Below are 15,334 nucleotides of genomic sequence, written 5' to 3'. Positions count from 1 at the left end.
ATAAGACTGATTGCACCAATGTCAGCAATGGGAAGTGATACAATGACTAAGTGTTAAACTACTACAATATCCGCCGTGATCTTCCTCCGCTTATTCAACAGAAAAACACCACCACCTACACTTGAATTCTCATGGTCGCTGAGCCAATACTGAACTGGAGTTTACTCTCAATCCAAATACAGAACAAACATGTCCTAGGTGAAAAAACTAAGTCCGTCTTCAACATGCAGCAACAAGCTGGATAAAAACAACTCCAAAGAATTTTAAGGAATTAAACAAATTGGAATGTTATTCACCTATTTTGGAGTAAGGTGCATCCATATACCTCCCCCTTTAATGGGAATATTTTTATTTATCCCCTAGCTACTGGAAAAAGAGCATTAAACATTTTGGTGTATAAATAACTATAGTTATGGCTAACAGCAGAACTGCCTCTGCTATTATGAAGCGCAGTGAGGCAAGTAATGGAACCTGTGGGCTTCACAATTTGTGAATAAAGACCTGTAAGTGTTTCAAGCCCATCTGGAGACAGAACAGGAATGGAGCTTTAAAGATTTCTTACATCTAATCCTACACCATCATTACCAAAAAGAATTACTCACTCCCTGAACTGTATTTCTGGTATGGCCTCTTCATCAGCCTATGAACGCAGGTATAAAGCTGTCCATCATCTGAATGGAAATGTTCTACAGCAGTTTCTTTTACAAAAAAAAAAAAAAGATGAAATCAAAACCACAGCTAAGACCTGGTAAGCATTTAAGGAACGATGTTGCAGCAAAAACACAAACATGACCACTTTCCTGGAGATTAAAAGCAAAAATACCATGTGCTTCTAATTTACCAGTTTACCTCACATATTTGCAAGGAACATTTACCAATTAAATTATATAAGGATCAACAGTTTTACACCAACAAGGCAACTGAAATGTTGCTGTGAAGAAATTTTCATCTGCAAACTTCTACCAATTTGCATTCTTACAGTGACGAAATAACAAATTGGTCTCTAAAGCAGAGCAATGGAGTAGACAGAAATGGTTTTAAATTGCTACTTTAAGCACAATTTGTCTTCTTGGAGGGTTCTGAGCCATTCTAATGGTTAAAGCACTGAAAGAAGAAGATTTTCAGATGGTTTGTGTCCCTGCATGACCTTGAACAACTGTTTTCACCTCATCTATGCCTCAGTTTCCCACCACACACAGGAGACAGAATGAACAAGAATTTATACAAGCTGAGCTGAGACACCGGAAGGAAAGTGTTCCTTGAAAACAAGTGACAGCAGTCATGTATTGTGGTCTGTGCCTTTTCTTCATGTAGTCCCTGCCATCTTTAATGCTTAACAAAATAAACGGCCTACTTGGTTGATTTTGTTGATAAAATGAGCCACCTTGCAAACACCATTAGGCAAAGACATTTCATATTTGCATCCCAAGCCTGTTCCAGCAGTAATGCTGATTTCAACCTCAGAACCCGCCAAGTTTAAAGTGAGATCAAGGTACAGAAGACATTATAGGAGTTTAGTGCCTTCCTACACCTCCTATACCACCTGCAGCTCGTGGTTTACTGCCAATTAACAACTGCATATGCTATCTTTTCTGAAACATCTTCTCCAGTCACCCAAATATATACTGTATTGTCTATCTGTTCTTAAAGAGAGGCCTTCAGTCAATGCAAAATAAGCACTCACATGACTAATTTCAGCATATGCAACTGACTACTGTATACTGCTTTAAAACATCAGCTTGAGCTAGTAAGTTAGATGCCTGCCCCCTTGGCCCTGAAGGATTAGTCAGCTTGCACAAATAGTGTAAGGGGGAACAAATAAAAATAAAATCAGCAAAAGTCGGTCACACAGGTTGTTTTGATTTTGTACGTAGGCTGAAATGATACTTTTAAATTCTAAATACCATTGAGTCCCAACACTGCTCGAACTTCGCTTTACACGGACATCACGCATATAAAATGTCAATGAATTTTAATACAAATTTTAGTTTCACAAGCTTTAAATTCTATAAATAATTGAAGCTTATCTTTAATTACTGTCTACTAACATATGAAGAGAAAGCTTCTAACGATATAGCTTGCATGTATCTTCTTAAGGAACCTTTCAATTTGCGTCCATACAGTTAGTCCCTCTGGACAACAGGGAAAAACCCACGAAAACTATGATAATCTCATTGTTTCATTTTCTACAAAGGTTGCATTGCTTGGAACACAGGACCAAACATGCAAACAAATCAGTAAGTTCCACTTCAGTTAAAAATAAAGCATTTCAGTAGTCCTGTGCCCTAAATTCTGCCTTAACATAAGCTGATCAAAAGTCATTTCACAAAATCTTGAAAAAAGAGCTGTTGCCATCTCCTGTTCTCTTCCCTTTCCTATCTAAACATAAACAGAATCTATGTGTCGCACATGCTCATCACCATATATAGGAAATTAGCCTCCCCTGGAATTCATATTTAAGAGTCACCAGAAATGCAAGAGTTCAGAGACATCAGTAAATTACATCTCAAACCGTACGGAGACCAGCAAGGAACGGGGGAACACGAAAGGGCTCAGTTTTCTTGACTAAGTTGCAAATTACTTATAACATTTCAGAAGGCTTATTTCACTCTTGTGTGAAATAAGTTTCAGTAATTATTTAATTCAGAAAAAGTCAGCGATGGCTCCTGATGAGAAGCACTTCTCTTTTTCTCCCTTGCAAGAATATTTTGGTGACTGGAGTAAATGCTAAGAACAGGTGAGTGAAGCTCCCGTGCTGCCAGCAGCTCTCCGTGGATGGAAGTGCTCCCCACAAGGTCCTCGTGGGTCCCACCACACACATCCCAGACCCTCAAAACATGTCTTAAGGTGCCGACTGTGGAATACAACAAAAATTTAACTTTTCTATGTGACAGCTGAGAAAAAGTTTGTGCCATTAACCCTGGCATGGTTTCTTGGCTCCCAAACAGCTTGTCCAGGGAAGGAGTACAAACCAGGCAACATCACCATTGTTGGGGCGGAACAATTCCTGATTCCCACCTTAACATTACAAGTTTTATTTGCACAGGACTACCAGACAAACAGCAGAAAGCCACTGCAGCCTGATATTTAAGAGCCACAGATCATAAGCAGGGTTACAAGCCTCTAAACGGGTCATAGACTGTGTCCCTGGGGTTCCAGCACCTAAGATAGAAACTACAATACCTGAAAAAGTCAGATTCAGAGTTTGGGTTGGTTTTTTTTTTTTCTATCTTTTAAAGTCACTCCTTTTCAGGGATGTTCCTACATTAAAATGGACTTTCCACAGAGAAAGACAGGAGTATGAGCTTGGATAAGACATTCATTTATATATTCTCTTCCCTCTGCCACTCACTTTTTGTAGGTGTGCCTTTAACAAATGCTAGCAAGGTTTATTGTTTTGATTGTACAAGGGAAAACAAAGCCCCTGGCAACAGAAGTGCAATCGCTTCATAAACACTGTGGTAAGAAAACTGGAATATAGCCCATATCTCATGACTTTCTAAGAACCTTGCATCTGGAGGGCACTGATCTTCAAGAAGCAGTTTGCTTAAGTAGATTCATATATTTCCTACATAAAAGCATTAATGTGTATTCCATTTCAAGCCACTTAATGGCTGAAACAAACCAACCCTTCAAAAAAAGGTAGTATGTACTATGGTATGATATTCACCAAAATGCCTTTTTTCTTTATGCAGCAAGTGCAACAACTGATTTGCTTCTACACAAATGTTATCTTTTTAGCTGAATTATTTTAAAGGTATCTAAAGTGCTCTTTTATGAAAAGATTTTTTTATTTTAAGAAAAAAGCAGCAGATTTTTATTTTCCTAAAATACCCACACTTGTTTCTTGAACCAAACCCAAGTTTTTACTTCTACATCACATTAAGTATATTTTCTTCAAATATTGAAATAAAGCAACGTTTCATTTTTAATAACATATTTCAATAAATCTAAGTTTTTGGAAGTTGGCCTAGACACTCTAATCTGCACAGACAACCGTGGAAAATGCAGGAAGTGCTCAAATAATGACTGTTTTCTGATTAAATATATATAAACCAGAGGATGAACAATATTACAATGCTCTGATTTACAAAAAGACGGCTAGGGTTTCTCAAGCTGGCCAGGTTACGAAATGCCAAGGCTGGGCAATTTGTACCGCTTCACTGAGTAATTTTTCCTGAAAACTAACTTTGCTTAAAGGCTGTTATCTGGGGGAATCCTGGTTGGTCCCTTGTATTTTTATTGTGAAGATTTAACAATTAAGAGAAGAGCCCAATCAGAAGTTTTCTGTACATCTGGACCTGCTTTTGGACAGTTGGATACCCCTGACAAAAGTACTGACAGGACGAGACTACGCTCTTTTATTAGCGCAATGGCAGGCATAGGATAACACTTATTAAAGTCAAGCCTTTTGTCCCCAGAAATATCAACACTGGCTACACCTAATATTGCTAATAAAAAAAAATATTATCCAGAGAAGCTGTGGCTTTTTTGGTCATTCTTATTCTTGGAGTAGCTTCACTGAGATTATCTGAAGAGTTTCAATAGATTCAAATGACACCTTATGCACCATATACACAAAACCCCCAAATTATTCTTATAGAAAGTAATAAAAAAATTAGGAGATCCTACAACAGGATACATACGTACAATACACAGGTACATAGGATTCCCTTCAGCCTTATTTCTATATAGCAAAACCTCTCCTTTGTGAATTTATGGACTTCAGTTTGAGTGTTTCAAACATGATTTATTGGTCTCATTTACATATGACTACGAAAGCAAGTATTCCTTCTCCCACTTCTCCACCCTCAACCAAACATACATATTAAACTAATGGTGTAAGAAGTAGATGCCCTGGATTTAAGTATCTTCTTGGATATCAGCATGTAAAAGGAAGCACTGGCATTTCAGGACAGCAGAAGAAAGATGAACTGGTAGATGGTACCATACTCTTGCATTACAGTGGTCAGATATGATCCCATAGCAACCAAATTTCTCATCATTTACTACTGAAGTTTTGCACAGAAATGATTCAGTTGTTCATAAAGAAAACCTTTAGTATTATGGATTTAAAGATGCATTCAATACAATTACAAAAATTGTCTTCACCTGATCATGCAAAGGCAAACTTTTTACTGGTTGAAAGAGAGAGCTCAGAGGGTCATGATTAGGGGCACGGACTCTAGCTGGAGGTCAGTGACAAGTGGTGCTCCCCAGGGGTCAGTACTGGGTCCAGTCCTCTTCAATGTATTCATCAATGACCTGGATGAGGGGACAGAGTGCACCCTCAGCAAGTTTGCTGATGACACAAAGCTGGGGGGGGGGTGGCTGGCACAGCAGAAGGCTGTGCCACCACTCAGAGAGACCTGGACAGGTTGGAGATCTGGGCAGAGAGAAACCTTATGAAGTTCAACAAGGGCAAGTGTGGGGTGCTGCACCTGGGGAGGAATAACCCCATGCACCAGGACAGGTTGGGGGCTGACCTGCTGGAGAGCAGCTCTGTGGGATGAGACCTGGGAGTCCTGGTGGACAACAGGATGACCATGAGCCAGCAATGTGCCCTCGTGGCCAAGAAGGCCAATGGCATCCTGGGGTGCATCAAGAAGAGTGTGGCCAGCAGGTGGAGGGAGGTCATCCTCCTGCTCTACTCTGCCCTGGTGAGGCCGCACCTGGAGTACTGTGTCCAGTTCTGGGCTCCCCAATTCAAGAAGGACAGGGAACTGCTGGAGAGGGTGCAGCAAAGGGCTGCCGAGATGATTCGGGGGCTGGAACATCTCTCTTATGAAGAAAGGCTGAGGGACTTGGGTCTCTTCAGTCTGGAAAAAAGACAGCTGAGGGGGGATCTTATCAATGCTTATAAATACTTAAAGGGTGGGTGTCAGGAGGATGGGGCCAGGCTCTTTTCAGTGGTGCCCGGGGACAGGACAAGAGGTAACGGGCACAAACTTGAGCATAGGAAGTTCTACCTAAAGATGAGGAGGAACTTCTTTCCTTTGAGGGTGGCAGAGCACTGGCACAGGCTGCCCAGAGAGGTGGTGGAGCCTCCAACTTGGAGACATTCAAAACCCACCTGGACGCGTTCCTGTGTAACCTGCTCTGGGTGACCCTGCTCTGGCAGGGGGTTGGACTAGGTGATCTCCAGAGGTCCCTTCCAACCCCTGTCATTCTGTGAGGATACACAGCATAGAAACGTCGAAGGAAAAGGGACAGACTGAGTTTGATTGCCCTTTAGAATAGTGCGTGCTTCTGGCCTGATGAATGCAAGAGGTGCTCCAAATTTTCAGATACCAGTCAGTTACTTAGCTTTAATACAACCAAAAAATATTTTGGTTAGGATGATTTCTGCAACAGTGTGTGTGTGACTGGCTATATTAAGAAACAGGGTTTTTTTCCCCACTCCAGGAGTGAGTCAATGAATAATTTATGTACTTTGCACAGCTGGACTAGCATGTGAAAAACAGCACTTTGTACAGCTTACGTACACGCCAATCGGCACACAGGCCGCTAGGGAGACAAGTGGCTACAGCTTCTGGGATTCTTGTTAAGCAGAGAACAACACTTTTCCTGATTACCTCCTTCCATCAAGATTTCTCCCAATATACAGTACCAGCTGGAAAAATCTTAACAATCCACACCAGGGTAACTATGAATTATGCAAAAGACCAGAGATTCCTTTTAAGAAACAATGTCCTTCCTCAAATGGAGCCTCTGACGAAGCAGGTCAGCTCTGCCCCAGCTCACAGCCTGACGAGGGACACCCAGACATCCCACAGGAGCCACCTCCATCCCTAGGTCAGTCACCTGCGTGGCAGACACAAAAAACAGGGGAACTGCCACAATTTGAGTCCAGCTGGCAAGCCACAGACAATGTTTGTACAGGCATGGATGTTTCTGAAGGATTTAAGTGCCGAAGCACCCAGATCGTTAGGCACCCTAATAACAGCTACCACTAAAGAGCGCCAGCAGCCAGAATATCCCTCTCTGCATCTGCTGTGCCGTAGCAGAATGCAGCACACTTCAGCCACAGCTCGTTTTCCTTGTTTAAACTGTTATTGTCTTTATGTGAGCGAAACTGACAGTTACGGTGATGAATAATGACAATGCCATTAATAGGCTCCTGCTTAAATCTCTCTATTAGGCACAGGCAGAGGCTATGATGTCAGTTTAACAAAAGCTGACTGATGTATTAATGAGAGAGACTCATTAGCAAAATTAGATCTGCTGTGCAGCAAGGGCTGATGCTATCACCCTATTTGTGTTAGAAGCGTGCACGTTGGACCCAGGATTTCTGGCAGGAGACTGTCGAGGATAAATGCTAACCCTTCCTTCCCTCCATCAAACATCAGCTCTGATTTAAAAGTGCTGCAGCGAGTCAAAAAACTCAGCATTTGGCTGACAATTAGCAAATACTTTCTGCTGGTAGTGGGCCCCCTGCAACGCGTTATGTTTTAGAAGAAAGCTTTAAGCATGAACGATAGACTCTGTGTCTGCGTGCCACGGCTACATCTGTCAACGGTGCATTTGGCTAGTGTCCCCTTGTCACTTCCCTGAAATACCAACAAAGAAAACGCGGGGCCTTTGGGCAAATGAAGTAGAGGTGCAAATTGCAGTCGCACCTCCTTGTCTCACTGCAGTATCACTTCTTCATAAGCAACACAGGCTCGCTTGCCTACTCATGGCAAGTAGCCACAGCTCACACTTGCAATAGGGATCAGTCACAACACATTACCATTAAGCCTCATGTTGTGCTGTAAGAGACAAGCTTCTGCACAGGAGGAAAAAAGGAAGGACCTCAACTTTTTTACGGATCTGGGTTCGGTGCTATTCTTCTGAAAAGGTCCCGTCCCTCACCCCTGCCATGACCACCCCAACCGTGGCCTGCGTGGAGGTAGGGAGGAGAGAGTGCACTGCTACAAGTGGTGTCAAGTGTCTCTGACAGCTTACGGTAAGTTTTGCTGTGATCCAAGGGAAGAAGCTACTGTTTACAGAAGGGGTAGATGCAGTTTCTGATAAATTAAACCTCCTGAGGGGAGAAAAAAAAAAGAAAACCACAGGAAAAAGAGCACTTGGACATAAAAAGGTGGAGTCAAGTTGACTTTGAAGTGCTCACTAAAGGGTTCACAAAACACCCACGATCTCCCTTCCCTACTTTTCTCTTACCACCTAAGGTCCCTGAAATGACAATTTCGGCTGGAGCAAGACACCTTTTATAAACCAGGGAAGTTAATTATGCAGCACTACAGAGATGCAAGGAATCCTGGAGGCCTGAACACTTAACTTTGATTGTATCGCAGTTATAAAAACTTGAAAATGTAAAATTGATGTGAGCAGGTCACACTTCAGTTTGGTTTTGTAATGAGCATATTTACCCCAGTGTTAAAGAAAATAGTTAGCTTTAAATGGGACAACACTACTACTGATTATATTTAATTTACATCTACATTATAATGATAGCTTAGCAATTCAAAAATCTTCAATCATGTTTTGTTGGATAGATTTGCAAACATTCAACATGTACAGTCCTCATACTGACAGGATTTATATTTTTTATTTATTTCTCACGCAGAGAGAAAAAATATTTCATAGCCACAAACTGTTGCTATTCTAGAACTGTCTAATGCAGAGTATATGAAATGAGATTAGCACTAGTGTTGCATGAATAGGGCTTATTCTTTGGAAAAATATCAGATGCAAGGAACTTCAATTAACCAAACCGTACTGGTAAACATGAAACTACTTTGGCCTCCGAAGCCTCAAAAAGGAAATTTGAGATAAATGAAACTCCCTTTTTTCATTCTCCATAAAATTAGCCATCTCTCCTCATGGCTTTTTCATTAGAAGATTTAACATTAAAAATAAAAATCAGAAGCACTGAAGAGTTACATTTAAGAAGAAGCAGTGCAGAACACAGACGCAAAATAAGGAAAAAATATCAATCCCCCAATAAAAATCCATACAGCATTTTGCTTGAGCAAAATAGGGGAATCGTTCCTGGAAAACCCTAGTGGAATATGAGTGAGATACGCACCTTTAAGTGGTACTTCACTTGCCAGCAGCAAAGATAATACTAACACAAAACCTTCATTTGGACCAGTGTCTCGTCCAGAGTATGCTCATTGAACACAAAGATGAAGGAATTTTTCAGACTTTGGTTTTCAAAAGCAGATTCTTCTACAACCTCAAACGACTCAGATGCTTGCTTACTTACTTGCAAGTTACTGGTGAATGTGGCCATGTAGGAGATGTCCTGAGTAACTAACTGTACATGAGACAGGAAGCAGAAGCCATACCTGTGGCTCATCATGAGAGGACTTTTTGGCATTTATTCTCCTGTGCTCATTAGTTCCTACACACACTGCGGTTAAGTGATTGGGAATGCAAACTGCTGTGATCGGAAGAAAAACACAAGCTCTGGAACCATGATTTCTTTCAGTGTCACTGATCATCTGTTTGTCTGATCAGTATGTATCTTAAAAGAAAAGGTTCATAGCAGCCAAAATTAAAACGCAATACATTTTTGAAGTAATTAGCTGTAGTACCTCTTTCTTGTGTATTGTGAAATGCTCATTCAGACCTTCAACAAGTGACTCTGCTTTCCTCATCTTGATGAGGAAGAGTCTCCTTCCAAAATCTGTAACCTATATAAAATACTCTATTTTGCAGCACAAAAAGAGATTACTTTGTATTTTACAGAATAACACAATATACTCACATATGGTAATACCACTTTCAAGGATAATCCATACTTTCATTTACATTGTACTCTATAGATATTTTTCTTATGTACAGCAAGTATATAAACAATCATAGACTGAGTGAGCAGATAGTTTCTGCTCTTTATGCATCATCTTCCAAATGTTTCTTTAATGAAGACAAACCACTTCTTGCTGAGATTGCAGACCTTTTTAAAGTATACATTAATATTTCCAGAGCTTATTAAAACTACACCTTCTAAATTTTTAAACATTTAGCTATTTCAACTATCACAATTCCAGGGCAGAAAGGAGAGATGAATTACAACACATTACTGTGCACACAATGATTGAGCATAGCCATGGTTTTGTAACCAATAGACTTTTAAAACGCCAGAAGAATATCACCCACTAGCTTCCCATTTCTATATAAATTATTACGCATTTTAATCCAGGCCATCAGAAGTTAACTGTTTTGTGAACTCCTCTGTACTTTCTCCTCAGTATTCTTCAGTCTCAAATCCCAAAAGGTCGCTATTTTCTCCAAGATCATTCCACATACGTTGTCTGTCTTTCCTTCTGAAATTACTTAAAGTATTGTATCAACAGAAATGCAAATGAGAGCTTTTCTGTGAAAACCTATCTCACATTTCAAATATTACCACAGAATCATAGAATGATTTGGGTTGGAAGAGACCTTAAAGATCATCTAGTTCCAACCCCCTGCCCTGGGCAGGGACACCTCCCACTAGACCAGGCTGCTCAAAGCCCCATCCAGCCTGGCCTTGAACACCTCCAGGGATGGGGCACCCTCATCTTCTCTGGGCAACCTGTTCAGTGTCTCACCGCCCCCACAGGGAAGAATTTCTTCCTGATATCCAATCTAAACCTACCCTCCTTTAGTTTGAGGCTGTTACCCTGTGTCCTATCATTACACTCCCTGATAAAGAGTCCCTCCCCATCCTTCCTATAGGCCTCCTTCAGGTACTGGAAGGCTGCTATAAGGTCTCCCCGGAGCCTTCTCTTCTCCAGGCTGAACAACCCCAACTCTCCCAGCCTGTCCTCATAGCATAGGTGTTCCAGCCCTCTGATCATCTTCGTGGCCCTACTCTGGACCTGTTCCAACAGGTCCATGTCCTTCTTGTGTTGAGGGCTCCAGAGCTGGATGCAGTACTCCAGGTGGGGTCTCACCAGAGCAGGGTGGAGGGGCAGAATCACCTCCCTCAACATGCTGGCCACACTTCTTTTGATGCAGCCCAGGATGTGGTTGGCTTTCTGGGCTACAAGTGCACATTGCCGGCTCATGTTGAGCTTCTCATCCACCAGCACCCCCAAGTCCTTCTCCTCAGGGCTGCTCTCAAGCCATTCTCCGCCCAACCTGTATTTGTGCCTGGGATTGCCATGACCTAGGTGCAGGACCTTGCACTTGGCCTGGCTGAACTTCATGAGGTTCCCACAGGCACACCTCTCAAGCCTGTCCAGGTCCCTCTGGATGTCATCCCTTCCCTCCAGTGTGTTGACCGTGCCACACAGCTTGGTGTCATCGGCAAAGTTGCTGAGGGTATGCTCAATCCCACTGTCTATGTCACCGACAAAGATGTTAAACAACACTGGTCCCAGTACTGACCCCTGAGGAACGCCACTCCTCACTGGTTTCCATGTGGACATTGAGCCGTTGACCGCAACCCTCTGAATGTGGCCATCTAGCCAGTTCCTTATCCACCAAGTGGTCCATCCATCAATCCATGCTTTTCCAATTTAGAGACCAGGATGTCATACGGGGCAGTGTCAACCACTTTGCATAAGTCCAGATAGATGACGTTGGTTGCTCTCCCCTTATCTCCCAATGCTGTGGCAACATCATAGGCAGCCATCAAATTTGTCAGGCACGATTTGCCTTTGGTGAAGCCATGCTGGCTGTCACCAATCGCCTCCTTATTTTCCATGTGCCTTAGCAGAGTTTCCATGATGATCTGCTCCATGATCCTGCCAGGCACAGAGATGAGACTGACCAGTCTGTAGTTCCCGGGGTCATCCTTTTTTCCCTTTTTGAAAATGGGGGTTATGTTTCCCCTTTTCCAGTCAGTGGGAACTTCACCAGACTGTCACGACTTTCCAAATAAAATGGAAAGTGGCTTGGTGACTTCATCTGCCAGTTCCCTCAGGACCCGTGGATGGATTTCATCTGGTCCCATGGACTTGTGCACCTTCAGGTTCCTCAGATTGTCCTGAACCTGATCTTCTCCTACAGTGGGCAGTTCTTCATTCTCATAGACCCTGCCTTTGCATGCTGCAACTGAGGTGGTGTGGTTGGAGCCCTTGCCGGTAAAGACCAAGGCGAAAGAGTCATTCAGCACCTCAGCCTTTCTCCATATCCTGGGTGACCAGGTCTCCTGTCTCCTTCCTGAGAGGGCCCACATCTTCCCTAGTCTTGCCTTTACCCCTGACGTACTTATAGAAGTTTTTCTCGTTATCCTTGATGTCCCTGACCAGATTTAATTCTATCTGGGCTTTAGCTTGCCGAATTTGGTTCCTGGTTGCTCAGACAGTTTCTCTGTATTCCACCCAGTCAACCTGTCCTTGCTTCCACCCTCTGCAGGCCTCCGTTTTGCTTTTGAGCTTGTCCAGGAGCTCTTTGTTAATCCACACAGGCCTCCTGGCATTTTTGCCTGAAATTATGCTTTAAGAACTTTCATACTGACAAGATCTAACACATAGCCTCCATCAAGACAAGTAAGTATTTTAGAATTTTAAGTTCTTTGACCAGACATCAGGATAGGAAAGCTATTCTAACTGCCCTATTTAAAACAAGCAAATGAAACCAGCCACATTTCAACCAGATGTTTAAGTTTTGATGGTTTGCTAGCGAATACTAGTTAATGAAGTTCCCTTTCCAGAGTACATGAAAGTACTAAAAGAATCAAAGGTGTGACACCACCAGTTCTTTTCAAATACTTGAAGAGCACGAAGACTTCTCCACTTTTTGAAAGGAGCTAGCAGTTACATTAAATCTGAATAGCTGAAGAAGTTATTATGGATTCACACAATATGATTTTTCCTCAAAGACAACTCAATATGAAGGAAACTATAGAACTTACTGTTGGTTGTGTAAATAACGTGCAAGGGTTTTCCTACATGGTATCTCTTTGCAGTTGGCGGCTGCAAAGCATAGAGTCATGAACAGTACATAAGTTCATCTGTTTTCTGAATCAGACATATGCACACATATGGACCATGGCTTTCTATTAGCTCTGTTTTCCAACCCACCAATCTGATCTAGTTAAAGATGTCCCTGCTAACTGCAGGGGGTTTGGACTAGATGATCTCTAGAGGTCCCTTCCGACCCAACACATTCTATGATTCTAACTGATGCTCATGTTTGTCTCGTCCCCGGTGAGAAATACTCACATCTATTACTGCAGAAAACAGTTTTATACACAAATGTCAAGACCACACAAGGGAAAAAGGACATGCTGCGATACAACCATTCACCTGGCCTGATGGGCATTTATTTTTTTTTTCCCCTGTTAAAACCATATGTTGTCCAGATGTACAGACAATAAAACCTAGGAAATTCACACAGGTCATCTGTAATTTTTTTCTTTTTTTTTTTATGTACACCAAATTGGATTACGCAGTAAGACCCCAGCTGCTCAACTAAAAATTAAAAGCATAAGTTTATCTAATTTCTTTCAGTGGACCCACCAATTGCCAAAAGCACTCCCTGATGTAAAGTACTCCAGAGACTCACTGGTTTCCAAACAGAACCTAAACGCACACAAAGCCTTGATGATCTCCGCTGGAGCTCAGAGCATCTAACAGCTGCAAGTGACTGCTCTTGCTAATTACTCCCAGCAACAAAAAGAATAAACAATCACTACAGGAAGAAGGCTTTCTGCCAGTGAAATATGAATGCATTTTTAGGCAGCTGCTGTTTGCCATGAATCATGGTTCAAGTTTTCTGAAAGGTAAAATGCCTTCTGCAAGTTGCAAAAAGGGTAGCACGGCCTAGAAAAGGTTTCAGGAAGTCTTCAGCACTTGCTTTTTCAGTCAAAGTTCATTATACAAAACGGCTTTAAGTTTTTCCTGTTTCAAGGAGTATTGCCTAAGACTACTGACTCTTGTAGAACACCAGCTGTTCACAGAAATATTTTACAGCCTACCCTAAACACAGTTAAACTTTGCATTCTCTTGTTTCCTATAGAAGTCTGTACATAACTATAACTTCTTGGGAATTGCTCTTCACTGAGCTCGTGAGCGCATTTTCCATGACATCACGGTGTGCCTCATACCAGCTGAATGCAGCTGCTTTAGTGGTTCTTCAGCACAGATTTGCTCTTCAGCAGTCACTGATTACGCATTTCAAAACAGAGGCATCTAGCACCACACAAACTGGTACACCAATCCAAAGGCACCAGCAAAGACGCTCCCCACAGTTTTAGCAGCGTAAGCCATGAAGAATAGCACACAATTAGGCACAAAATCATACATTACTGTATACCTCCAGATAAGTGAACTCAAGGGTGTAGCCCAGCAATGACGCAAATACAAAATCACTGTAACCAGGCCCTTGTTCACAGACCGGACAAAGTATCTGAAGCAAGTTTAAGGAAGTTTTAGATTTTCCATGCCACTGCAATGAAACAGTTCTAATGTTAAGAGCTTTTTAACTAGGGACTATTCCCAACAATGGAAGCAAATTCTTCAAATGCATTTTCCTCTTGACCAACGTTTACGATAGTACTGCTTGAGTTCAAATTGAACCAAACACTCTTCACTCAAGAACTGTTTCAAAGCAGGAATGTTTACAGCTGAATCAATGATAAAATGCAATGGACCTAGCCACCTGCCATCATATGCCAAGCGTATTAAAAATAATGGTTGAAATAAGATCCTCCAGTCATTAATACACCTGAAGGTCAGGGGAAATCAGCTCTTCTGCTGAAAGGAGTGATTACAAGGCTCAACATTTCAGTGCTCATTCCTGTTCTGCACATATGCAAGGGCTTCATGACCCTCTGGAAAAAAAAAAACAAAACAAAAAAGGCAGGAGGAAACCAGTCCCACACGCATGAAGCTTTTGTTTGTGTTTGTGACCATGTCCACAGGATGCCACTGGGGTCAGTGGTGTGCTGTGGCATTATCTGAACTATCATGGCTGATCAGTGTTACACTTTGCAGTCCAGAGGTCTTCCTGGTCTTGATCAGGAAATGGAGACAGTTGGCTTTCTGAGAACAAAGTTTTCCAAAAAGAAATGGAAAATTCATTTATTTTCAAGTATCATTTCCACTAATGGGTAGACCTCTAGTTGCTTTTACCAATCTGCCTCTCTTTCATGCAATAGATCCATTTCTCAGTGAATCCTGGAAAGAACAGTGTTTGGAATATCACATACCTGGGTAAAGATTTCATTTTCTTAACATTTCTGTTTCTTTTCTTCTCCCTCCTGTTGGTTTTACACAGAGTATTTGCTGCAGTGTTCCCAAGACTACAGAATTTAGCATCAAACTCAACTGATTGTCTCAGCTGATTACCCAGCTCATCATATAACATCTCTCTTGCTACGCACAAAACTACAGTTTTGACAGCATAGAACTAGAAGGCTCATTTTGTTTTTGACCTTGCAATTCCAATGAAA

Source organism: Larus michahellis, chromosome Z, assembly GCF_964199755.1.
Source record: "Larus michahellis chromosome Z, bLarMic1.1, whole genome shotgun sequence".
In the NCBI taxonomy this organism is placed as follows: Eukaryota; Metazoa; Chordata; class Aves; order Charadriiformes; family Laridae; genus Larus; species Larus michahellis.
Note: the sequence above shows the minus strand (reverse complement) of the source record.